The 12,834-nt window shown below is 43.7% G+C and overlaps 1 protein-coding gene across 3 annotated transcripts in view; it reads left to right on the top strand.

Annotated features, from left to right (window-relative positions):
* Positions 1-932: 932 nt before the first annotated feature.
* The window catches only part of ZNF518B (zinc finger protein 518B), a 35,171-nt gene continuing 23,269 nt past the window's right edge, over positions 933-12,834 (top strand). For 2 of the 3 annotated variants that reach the window (XM_089677410.1, XM_089677411.1), the window contains exon 1: positions 933-1,169. The gene's annotated coding sequence lies outside the window, so the exon portion shown is untranslated. Of the gene's footprint in view, positions 1,234-12,834 lie in introns of all 3 variants that reach the window. The other variant, XM_089677409.1, reaches the window with a different exon arrangement.

Here is a 12,834-nt window from a genome sequence, read left to right on the forward strand (position 1 = left end):
CGCAGAAGGGTTAATCATGACCAGTCAGCAGGGAACTGCCTGCAACGAGAGGGTTAATTGTGTCCAGTCAGCAGGGATCTGCCAGCAATGAGAGGGTCAATCATGCCCAGGCACCAGGGATTTGCCAGCAATGAGAGGGTTAATCATACCCAGGCACCAGGGATCTGCCAGCAATGAGAGGGTTAATCATGACCAGTCACCAGGGATCTGCCAGCAATTAGAGGGTTAATCGTGCCCAGGCACAAGGGATCTGTCAGCAATGAGAGGGTTAATAGTGCCCTGGCACCAGGGATCTGCCAGTAATGAGAGGGTTAATGGTGCCCAGGCACCAGGGATCTGCCAGCAATGAGAGGGTTAATGGTGCCCAGCCACCAGGGATCTTCCAGCAATGAGAGGGTTAATGATGCCCAGGCACCAGGGATCTGCCAGCAATGAGAGGGTTAATCGTGACCAGTCACCAGGGATCTGCCAGCAATTAGAGGGTTAATCGTGCCCAGGCACAAGGGATCTGTCAGCAATGAGAGGGTTAATGGTGCCCTGGCACCAGGGATCTGCCAGCAATGAGAGGGTTAATCGTTCCCTTCCAACTGGGATCTGCCAGCAATGAACGATCAGGGATCTGCTAGCCATAGAAGGGTTAATCATGACCAGTCGCCAGGGATCTGCCAGCAACAAAAATGACTAATTCTGTGCTACCATCGGTGGGTCACGGGTCTGGGAAGGGTTAACCAAGCCCATGCAGGAGGAGGGATGGGCCGGAGCTGAAAAGGTTAAGCCCACATCCGCCCAGGTCATGTGATACAACATACACCGCGCATTATTCCTCTGTCTCCTTTCCCTTCCTTGTTCTCTCCCCGGACACCGCCATGCCTCTGGGCAGACACTTGATGGCGCTGTGGCTCACAGGCCGGGCGCTGTTGGTGCAGTCTCGGAGCCACGCCTCCTGTAGAGTTCTACTGGAGACATCGAGCGTCTGCTCCAATCAGCTTCCACTGCTCGGGACTGGTGACGTCTCGGATCGCAGGGCCGGGAGTGCGGTGTGCTGGCGGTGCGGGGGTAGCGGGATCTGTAGTGGTCGGTGTCCCGGAGGGGAGCCGGTGTCAGCCCGGGATCACCGATGGTTAGCCCGGGGACGAGACAAAGGAGTGCGGAGAGTCGCGTGCGGCCGGGTGAGTGAGGTCAGCGGGCATGGCGAGACAACATGGAGAGAACGCGGCCGGAAGGGGGAGGACGGTGAGGAGGCGGCATGTGCGGGGTTAATGACAGGCGGTGGGAGAGGGGGCAACATGACCCCACACCTCCCATTATATATCTGTAGATACTGTATATGGGTCCATATGGATCAAACTTCACCTGATCACTCACCAACTTCACCCTGACACCCTATAGACCATCCTATATCACCCTGACACCCTATAGACCACAACATATCACCAACTTCACCCTGACGCCCTATAGACCATCCTATATCAACCTGACACCCTATAGACCACAACATACCCCCAACTTCACCCTGACACCCTATAGACCATCCTATATCACCCTGACACCCTATAGACCACAACATATCACCAACTTCACCCTGACACCCTATAGACCATCCTATATCACCCTGACACCCTATAGACCACAACATATCACCAACTTCACCCTGACACCCTATAGACCATCCTATATCACCCTGACACCCTATAGACCACAACATACCCCCAACTTCACCCTGACACCCTATAGACCACCATATACCACCAACTTCACCCTGACACCCTATAGACCACCATATACCACCAACTTCACCCTGACACCATATAGACCACAATATATATCACCAACTTCACCCTGACACCATATAGACCACAATATATATCACCAACTTCACCCTGACACCACATAGACCACCATATATCACCCTGACACCATATAGACTAACCTATATCACCCAGACACCCTATATACCACCAATTTCACCCTGACACCCTATAGACCACCATATATCACCAACTTCACCCTGACACCCTATAGACCACCATATATCACCAACTTCACCCTGACACCCTATAGACCACCATATATCACCAACTTCACCCTGACACCATATAGACCATCAACTTCACCCTGACACCCTATAGACCACCATATATCACCTTGACACCCTATAGACCACCAAGTTCACCCTGACACCCTGTAGACCACCAACTTCACCCTGATACCCTATAGACCACCATATATCACCAACTTCACCCTGACACCCTATAAACCACCATATATCACCAACTTCACCCTGACACCCTATAGACCACCATATATCACCAACTTCACCCTGACACCCTATAAACCACCATATATCACCAACTTCACCCTGACACCCTATAGACCACCATATATCACCAACTTCACCCTGACACCCTATAGACCACCATATATCACCAACTTCACCCTGACACCCTATAGACCACCATATATCACCAGCATCCCGCTGACACCCTATAGACCACCATATATCACCAACTTCACCCTGACACCCTATAGACCACCATATATCACCAGCATCCCGCTGACACCCTATAGACCACCATATATCACCAGCATCCCGCTGACACCCTATAGACCACCATATATCACCAGCATCCCGCTGACACCCTATAGACCACCATATATCACCAGCATCCCGCTGACACCCTATAGACCACCATATATCACCAGCTTCCCCCTGACACCCTATAAACCACCATATATCACCAGCTTCCCCCTGACACCCTATAGACCACCATATATCACCAGCTTCCCCCTGACACCCTATATCACCAACTTCACCCTGACACCCTATAGACTACCGTATATCACCAACTTCACCCTGACACCCTATAGACTACCGTATATCACCAACTTCACCCTGACACCCTATAGACTACCGTATATCACCAACTTCACCCTGACACCCTATAGACTACCGTATATCACCAACTTCACCCTGACACCCTATAGACCACCGTATATCACCAACTTCACCCTGACACCCTATAGACCACCGTATATCACCAACTTCACCCTGACACCCTATAGACTACCGTATATCACCAACTTCACCCTGACACCCTATAGACTACCGTATATCACCAACTTCACCCTGACACCCTATAGACTACCGTATATCACCAACTTCACCCTGACACCCTATAGACCACCGTATATCACCAACTACACCCTATAGACCACCGTATATCACCAGCTTCACCCTGATGCCCTATAGACCACCGTATATCACCAGCTTCACCCTGACGCCCTATAGACCACCGTATATCACCAACTTCACCCTGACACCCTATAGACTACCGTATATCACCAACTTCACCCTGACGCCCTATAGACTACCGTATATCACCAACTTCACCCTGACACCCTATAGACCACCGTATATCACCAACTACACCCTGACGCCCTATAGACTACCGTATATCACCAACTTCACCCTGACACCCTATAGACCACCGTATATCACCAACTACACCCTATAGACCACCGTATATCACCAGCTTCACCCTGATGCCCTATGGACCACCATATATCACCAGCTTCACCCCGACACCCTATAGACCTCCATATACCATCACCACCTACACCCCGACACCCTATAGACCACCATATACCATCACTACACACTGACACCTTTTAGACCACCATATATGACCAACTTCACCCTGACATTCTATAGACCACCATATATCACCAACTACGCCGTATACCCTATAGGTTATATACCGTCACCAGCTTCACCTTGACAGCCTATAGATCATATATCACTCACCTACGTCACCCTGACAACCTATAGATTATACACCATCGGAGGGGAGCAAACGTTTACTATACATAATCTTTCCCCTGACACCCTATAGATCAGATATCACTGGGGGGAGCAAACTTGTATAATTCACCAACTGCAACCTGACACCCTATAGACCACCATATTTACATTTTTTTTAATGTAGTACAGGTACTTATATAGCGCCATCAATTTATGTGGCACTTTACATATATTTATATATACACAGTTGTGTTCAAAATAATAGCAGTGTGTTGAAAAAAAGTGAATAAAGCTCAAAATCCTTCTAATAGCTTTTATTTCCATACACACAAATGCATTGGGAACACTACACATTCTATTCCATATCAAAACATGAAGAAAAATATATCAAATTTGTGTTGTTCCTCAAAAGCTTCTTTCTGGCACCCCGACCAAACAGCTCATTTTTGTTCAAGTGTCACCGTATTGTACTCCTTAAAAACAACCACACCATCTTTTTCCAGAGCAGCCTGTATTTCTTTTGAGGTTGCCTGTGGGTTTTTCTTTGAATCCCGAACAATTCTTCTGGCAGTTATGGCTGCAATCTTTCTTGGTCTACCTGACCTTAGCTTGGTATCCAGAGATCCCCGAACTTTCCACTTTTTAATAGGTTGTTTAAGAGTACTGATTGGCATATTCAAGGCTTTGGACATCTTTTTATGTCCTTTTCCATCTTTATAAAGTTCCATTACCTTCTTATGCAGGACTTTTGACAGTTCTTTTCTGATCCTTATGGCTCAGTATCTAGCCCAGTCAATGCTTCCACATAAGAGCTAACAAACTCATTGACTATTTATACACTGACACTAATTGCAATTTAAAAAGCCACAGATGTGGAACATTAACCACTTGAGCTCCAGAGGATTTACCCCCCTTAATGACCAGGCCTCTTTTTGCTACTCGGCGCTGCACTAATTCAACTGATAATTGCGCAGTCATGCAATGCTGCACCCAAACGAAAATTACGTCCTTTTTTTTCACACAAATAGAGCTTTTTTCGGTGGTATTTGATCATCTGTGTGCTTTTTATTTTTCACGCTATAAATAAAAAAAGGCCAAAAATTTTGAAGAAAAACAATATTTTTTACTTTCAGCTATAAAAAATATATAGTAAACTCAAAGTTGGTTATAAATTTAGGCCAAAATGTATTCTGCTCCATGTTTTTGGTAAAAAAAATCCCAATGAGTGTATATTGATTGCTTTGTGTGGAAGTTATAGCGTCTACAAACTATGGTATAAATACTGCAATTTACGCCATTTTTCTGCTATGCTGCGCTAGTTTAACGGACAGTTGTGCGGTCATGCAATATGGTACATAAATGAAATTTACATCCTTTTTTTTTCTCCACACATTGAGCTTTCTTTTGGTGGTATTTGATTGCCTGTGCAGTTTTTATTTTTTGCGCTATAAAAAAAAGGCTGACAATTTTGAGGAAAAAAAACAATATTTTGGACTTTTTGCTATAAAACATGTCCAGTAAAAAAAAAAATGCAAAAATCAAATTTAGTCAAATTTCTGCCAAAATGCATTCTGCGACATGTCTTTGCTAAAAAAAAAAAAAATACGTTTAAATTAATTGGTTTACGTGAAAGTTATAGCGTTTTACAAATGGCGGGAAAGATACTGGGATTTTTAGTTTTTTTTTTTTTTTTTTTTTTTTATACTAATAATGGCGGCGATCAGTGACTTATGGCGGGACTGCGGCGGACATTCTGACATTGGGGGGGTACTGACTTGGGGTCACTGACCTCCCCAAAAACACTAATACAGTGATCAGTGCAAAAAAAAAAACCACTGACACTACTAATGGCACTGGGGAGGAAGGGGTTTATCTGTATGAGGGGGAGTGTTTTACTAGGGGGCGGGGGTGTGTGCTGCACGGGACACTGCTGATTGAGAGAGAGAGAAACTCTTCTTTCTCGATCAGCTCATCCTCGAGCTGTCAGGGAAGTGACAGACAGCACAGCTACTGCAGCTGTGCTGTCTGTCATTGTTTGCCGCCGATCGCCGGGAAACAGCCAGTAAGGACCGGCTGTGACCCGGCGACTGGCATCCGCGGCGGTGATCGGCGGGACAGATAGGGGGCGCGGGCGAGGCACACCGCCGCCCTATCTGTTTACAAAACACACGTTTTAAAATGTGGTTTTGCCTGCCCGTGCCGCCCTGCCGCCGTATTTCTACAGTGGCAGGGTGGCAAGTGGTTAACCTCTAATTGGCATTTTAACCCGTGTGTGTCACCTTGTGTGTCTGAACCAAGTCCAAACATTCCAGGGGATGGAAACTTTTGATCATGGCCATTTGGGTGATTTCTGTTATGATTTAAAAAGAAGCCAAAGAACTATTTGATAATAAATGGCTTCATATGATCATCATCCTTCAATAAAAGAGCATTTTTTTTGCATGATCAGTCATATTTTCAATATCAATGCCAAAATATCACAATTTCTGCCAGGGTATGCAAACTTTTGAACACAACTGTATTATTCCCCGACTTTCACCTGAGATCCTATATACCGTATATTATTCCCTGACTTCCACCTGAGATCCTATATACTGTATATTATTCCCCGACTTCCACCTGAGATCCTATATACCATATACTATTCCCCAACTTCCGCCTGAGCCCCTATATACTGTATATTATTCCCCGACTTCCACCTGAGATCTTATATACCGTATATTATTCCCCGACTTCAGTTTGAGATACTATATACCATATAATATTCTCCAACTTTGACCTGCACTCATACTGTATATCATAATGACAATCAAACCTATCATTCATCACTTGAACCTCAGCTCAGCTGATTTATACTCTGATCAGTTCTAATTCACCAACTTTAGCCATAACATGTATTATTCAGTAACTTAAATCTTATAGACCGTAGATTACTGTGATGATTTGACTTCAGTCTTGGCTCCCATATATTCACCAACCTCAACCTGAGATCCTATATAGCTTATACACTATATTGCGAAAAGTGTTGGGACGCCTGCCTTTACACGCACATGAACCTTAATGGCATCCCATGTCCGTAGGTTCCAGTATTGAGTTGGCCCACCCTTTGCAGCTGTAACAGATTCAACTCTTCTGGGAAGGCTGTCCACAAGGTTTAGGAGTGTGTCTATGGGAATGTTTGACCATTCTTCCAGAAGCGCATTTGTGAGGTCAGGCACTGATGTCGGACGGGAAGGCCTGGCTCGCAGTCTCCAGTCGAATTCATCCCAAAGGTGTTCTATCGGGTTGAGGTGCAGGCCAGTCAAGTTCTTCCACCCGAAAATCGCTCATCCATGTCTTTATGGACCTTGCTTTGTGCACTGGTGCGCAGTCATGTTGGAACAGAAAGTGGCCATCCCCAAACTCTTCTCACAAAGTTGGTAGCATGAAATTGTCCAAAATGTCTTGGTATGCTGACATCTTAAGAGTTCCCTTCACTGGAACTAAGGAGCCAAGCCCAATCCCTGAAAAACAACCACACACCATAATCCCCCCTCCACCAACTTTGCACTTGGCCCAATGCAGTCATACAAGTCTGTGGCAGTTTGCTTTACACCACTGCATCTGATGCTTTGCATTGCACTTCATGTAAGGCTTGGATGCAGCTGCTCGGCCATGGAAACCCATTCCATGAAATTCTCTACACACTGTTGTGCTAATCCAAAGGCCACACAAAGTTTGGAGGTCTTTAGCTATTAACTCTGCAGAAAGTTGGTGACTTATGCACACTGCGGTTCAGCATGTGCTGACCTTGCTCTGACATTTTATGTGGCTTACCACTTTGTGGCTGAGTTGCTGTTGTTCCCAGTTGCTTCCACTTTGTTATAATACCACTAACAGTTGACTGTGGAATATTTAGTAGCAAGGAAACTTCACGGATGCACGGGTGGCAAACCTATCAAGGTACCGCTGATCTCCTGAGAGCGACCCATTCTTTCACAAATGTTTGTCGAAGCAGTTTGCATGCCTAAGTGCTTATTTTATTCACCTGTGTCCATGGAGGTGATTGAAACACCTGAATTCAATGATTTGGAGGGGTGTCCCAATACTTTTGACAATATAGTGTATCATGATGCTGATGGAAGTTCTAGTATTCACCAAGTTCATTCTGAACTTCTACATACCATATATTATTAAGTAACTGCGATCCTATACAATATATTCCGGTGCTGATGGAAGGTATTAGTCACCAACTTACACCTGAGCTCTTATATCCCATATACAGTCAGGTCCATAAATATTGGGACATCGACACAATTCTAACATTTTTGGCTCTATACACCACCACAATGGATTTGAAACGAAACAAACAAGATGTTCTTTAACAGCAGACTGTCAGCTTTAATTTGAGGGTATTTACATCCAAATCAGGTGAACGGTGTAGGAATTACAACAGTTTGCATATGTGCCTCCCACTTGTTAAGGGACCAAAAGTAATGGGACAGAATAATAATCATAAATCAAACTTTCACTTTTTAATACTTGGTTGCAAATCCTTTGCAGTCAATTACAGCCTGAAGTCTGGAATGCATAGACATCACCAGACGCTGGGTTTCATCCCTGGTGATGCTCTGCCAGGCCTCTACTGCAACTGTCTTCAGTTCCTGCTTGTTCTTGGGGCATTTTCCCTTCAGTTTTGTCTTCAGCAAGTGAAATGCATGCTCAATCGGATTCAGGTCAGGTGATTGACTTGGCCATTGCATAACATTCCACTTCTTTCCCTTAAAAAACTCTTTGGTTGCTTTTGCAGTCTGCTTTGGGTCATTGTCCATCTGCACTTTGAAGCGGCGTCCAATGAGTTCTCAAGCATTTGGCTGAATATGAGCAGATAATATTGCCCGAAACACTTCAGAATTCATCCTGCTGCTTTTGTCAGCAGTCACATCATCAATAAATACAAGAGAACCAGTTCCATTGGCAGCCATACATGCCCACGCCATGACACTACCACCACCGTGCTTCACTGATGAGGTGGTATGCTTAGGATCATGAGCAGTTCCTTTCCTTCTCCATACTCTTCTCTTCCCATCACTCTGGTACAAGTTGATCTTGGTCTCATCTGTCCATAGGATGTTGTTCCAGAACTGTGAAGGCTTTTTTAGATGTCGTTTGGCAAACTCTAATCTGGCCTTCCTGTTTTTGAGGCTCACCAATGGTTTACATCTTGTGGTGAACCCTCTGTATTCACTCTGGTGAAGTCTTCTCTTGATTGTTGACTTTGACACACATACACCTACCTCCTGGAGAGTGTTCTTGATCTGGCCAACTGTTGTGAAGGGTGTTTTCTTCACCAGGGAAAGAATTCTTCGGTCATCCACCACAGTTGTTTTCCGTGGTCTTCCGGGTCTTTTGGTGTTGCTGAGCTCACCGGTGTGTTCCTTCTTTTTAAGAATGTTCCGAACAGTTGTTTTGGCCACGCCTAATGTTTTTGCTATCTCTCTGATGGGTTTGTTTTGTTTTTTCAGCCTAATGATGGCTTGCTTCACTGATAGTGACAGCTCTTTGGATCTCATCTTGAGAGTTGACAGCAACAGATTCCAAATGCAAATAGCACACTTGAAATGAACTCTGGACCTTTTATCTGCTCATTGTAATTGGGATAATGAGGGAATGACACACACCTGGCCATGGAACAGCTGAGAAGCCAACTGTCCCATTACTTTTGGTCCCTTAACAAGTGGGAGGCACATATGCAAAGTGTTGTAATTCCTACACCGTTCACCTGATTTGGATGTAAATACCCTCAAATTAAAGCTGACAGTCTGCAGTTAAAGCACATATTGTTTTTCATTTCAAATCCATTGTGGTGGTGTATAGAGCCAAAAATGTTAGAATTGTTTCGATGTCCCAATATTTATGGACCTGACTGTATCACAATATTGATAGCTTAGCTTGCCATTAAAGTATAACTGAAGGCAGACCTTCTTTTAGTTTTGGCCAGAGGGGATAGAACACCTGCCAGGTTTTTATTTCTGTCTGTGTTCTCGAGGCGGATTCACCCTCTCTATTTGCCATGTTTCCAATGACACCAAGAGTAAGTGAAAAAAAATCCCAGAGTTTGGGTTTTCACCAGAAAAAGAATAAAAGAGAAATCTTCCAACTTGGCAACGCTTCTAACAATCAGGGATTCCCTCGCTTTTTTTTTTTTTTTTTTGTGGGGGGGCAGATTTCCTTTCATTTTCTCTTTTGGCTATGGGAGAGGAAGTGAAGGGAAATCTCCCCAATGGAACAAAAATATTGATGGGTTACAACCCTCTTGTAGGATGACTGTAGCCACCAATCCCTTGATCAAAGTTTTAGATTGTATCTAAGCACAAATCTGACATAAATGCACTCAACTCTTTTCTATTGTGGGCTAAGCACAGCATTCTTTTAACCACGGGCCGTCCGGCCACTGTAAATGGCCGGACGGTGGCAGTCCAGGGGCGGGTTGCCGTTCATAAATGGCGCCCACCTTTGTGGACTGTGCGCGCTCCCTGGGAGCGCGCAGCACCGCGATCCGGTGCCCGCTGTGTCCTCCGAACACAGTGGAACACCGAACGTTGTACGGGACCTCTGTGTGAGGTCCCGATCATGTGATCACTGATTGGCCAATCAGTGATCACATGCAGAGTAGTAAGCAAGATGTCACTTCTGACATCATTGCTTACTACGTGTGAAATCTGTGAATGATCACAGAGGCCACATGGTACAAGGCTATTCAGAACAGCCTTGTACCATGTGACAATCTGTGACCAATCACAGCTCACACACAGTATTATTCAAAGGCTGCAAGAATGCAGCCAGAGAGAAGGAGAAATGATTGCTGTTACACCCATAAAGACTGTAAAAGCAATCGGTGTAAAAAAAAAAAATCTTCACCCCGCAGAAGTAGTACAGTGTCACCATGGTGACACTGTACTGCTAGGGTGACAGTATGTAAAAAAACAAACAAACCCATAAATATAAAAAATGTAAAAGAAATATTTTTTTTAAATTATAATTTTTGGCTATAAACTAATTTGGGATAGATATATATATATATATAGATATATAGATATATTTATTATTATTATTTTTTTTTTACTAAAAAGATAACTGAATAAATTTTGGCCAAGATTTATGATGAAATATTATTTATTTGCAAAATTTTATAAGAAACACTTTTTTTCAAAATTTTTGGACTTTTTAATTTTATATAGCAAAAAAAAAAAAAAAAAAATCCCAGTGGTGAATAAATACCACCAAAATAAAGCTTCATCTGTCTCCAACAATGCTAAAAAATTCATATGGGTACAGTTTTGCATGACCGTGTAATTGTCATTCAAAGTGTGATAGCGCTGAAAGCTGAAAATTGGCCTTGACAGGAAGGGGGTAAAAGTGTCCGGACTTGGAGTGGTTAAGGACAAGTGGTGTCAGCCCTTCCCATCGTCTTTTGCCAAACTAGTCAATCACTCCCACTTTCTTCTTAACCACAACATGGGGACTAACTGAACTGTAGTCCAAGATAAGAGCTGGGAGAGTGAAATAGTCTCTTTGATATAACACAGGTAGAGAGCACAGGACAGATCTGAATTTCTAACAAGATAAACCAGTAAAACCTGATCTAACAAAATGCTTCTAATGGACTTTAGGATTTGTTTTTCCTCTGTTGATCAGACCAGCAACACCTTTTCTAACCTAGGATGTCGATGCTCACTCACTGTATTCTCTAGAGGAGCAGGGGTGTATCCTAGGCATCTCAGGCCTGATTTGGATTACAGAACACCTCCCCTTCCCTCATCTCCAAATTGTAGTTCTGTAGTCCAGCACAGGAGAGCTGGGCGGGGCTGATGACACTGAGATTTCAGTGCTGCAAAAAGTGTTTTGGGAGGGCTCGATGCAAATGGGAAAAGTGTGTTTTATCTCCAGTTATTATTAAACAGGATTTATATAGCGCCAACAGTTTGCTCAGCACTTTGCAATATAACGGGAGACAATACAGTAACAATACAGTTCAATACAAGAGGGAAAGGAGTGTCCTGATCCTTGGAGCTTACAATCTAAGATGGAAAGTGACAGCTATCTGTTATTTGGGGTAGCCCTGAGGGTCCCTGGAATTGTCAAAGCTAACTGTAAAAGGATGAGGGTCACATGATGGTGCACGTCCAGGAAAGGTTTAGTAATCGTAAATTGTTACAAAACCCACAACCGTAAATTCAGTCTGTATATGCAGTAAAGCATGTTTGTTGTACCCACTGTGGAACCTAATTAACCTCCTGCATTGTGTAAAAATTCTGTTCGGTACTGACTTCTCTGATCCTACCCTTCTTCCAGTGTCCCCCTCTTATCTCCTGATAAGACATATTGTGTGGAGTCACTCTGCACATGCTCAGTTTGGTGTGTATTCATAGAGATTTTTTTTCCCTTGGGAGAGTGCATGTGAGCAGTACAGGGCCAATCAGCACTGTCCAGACATAGGTAAGGGGTTCTGCATTCTCCTAGAGAAAAATTAAACCGCCTCCTGCAAGCTTTAACCAATGCTCAGCTGGACACTAATTGAAGTCACTGCTCTAACTACTGATGAGAAAAGGTATTTAGCAGTTTATATTTACTAAATAATTTATTTCCATGTTGTTTGTACTGTGGGTGATCAGATACAGTGAATGCAGTAACCTGGGTTTAGAAACAAAAAAAAAAAATGAAAACAAAGTCAACGCATTTCGGCCTGCATCCACACCTGAGCATCATATTTTTGTGTTTTTTTTCAGGTGTCTTGTCGCGTGTTTTTGAACATTTTTGTACAGGGTTTATCATCTATTGCATCATTTGTTGCTATGTATTTCAGCTTTTAGTTGCTTAATTACTTGATGCCCACTAACAGTACATTTACTATCCCTGATCACCTCACTGCCACACCAGTCATATGTTGACTTTGTACTTCACTGGTGACAGTATGTGGGGGGAAAAAAAAAGAGTGCAAGAAAAAAACAAGTTTTATTTAATTTCTTCCATTTACAAAAAATTGTGACTAA

Source organism: Staurois parvus, unplaced genomic scaffold (genome assembly GCF_062004578.1).
Source record: "Staurois parvus isolate SC_StPar_1 unplaced genomic scaffold, SC_StPar_1.0 ptg000186l, whole genome shotgun sequence".
NCBI classification, from domain to species: domain Eukaryota; kingdom Metazoa; phylum Chordata; class Amphibia; order Anura; family Ranidae; genus Staurois; species Staurois parvus.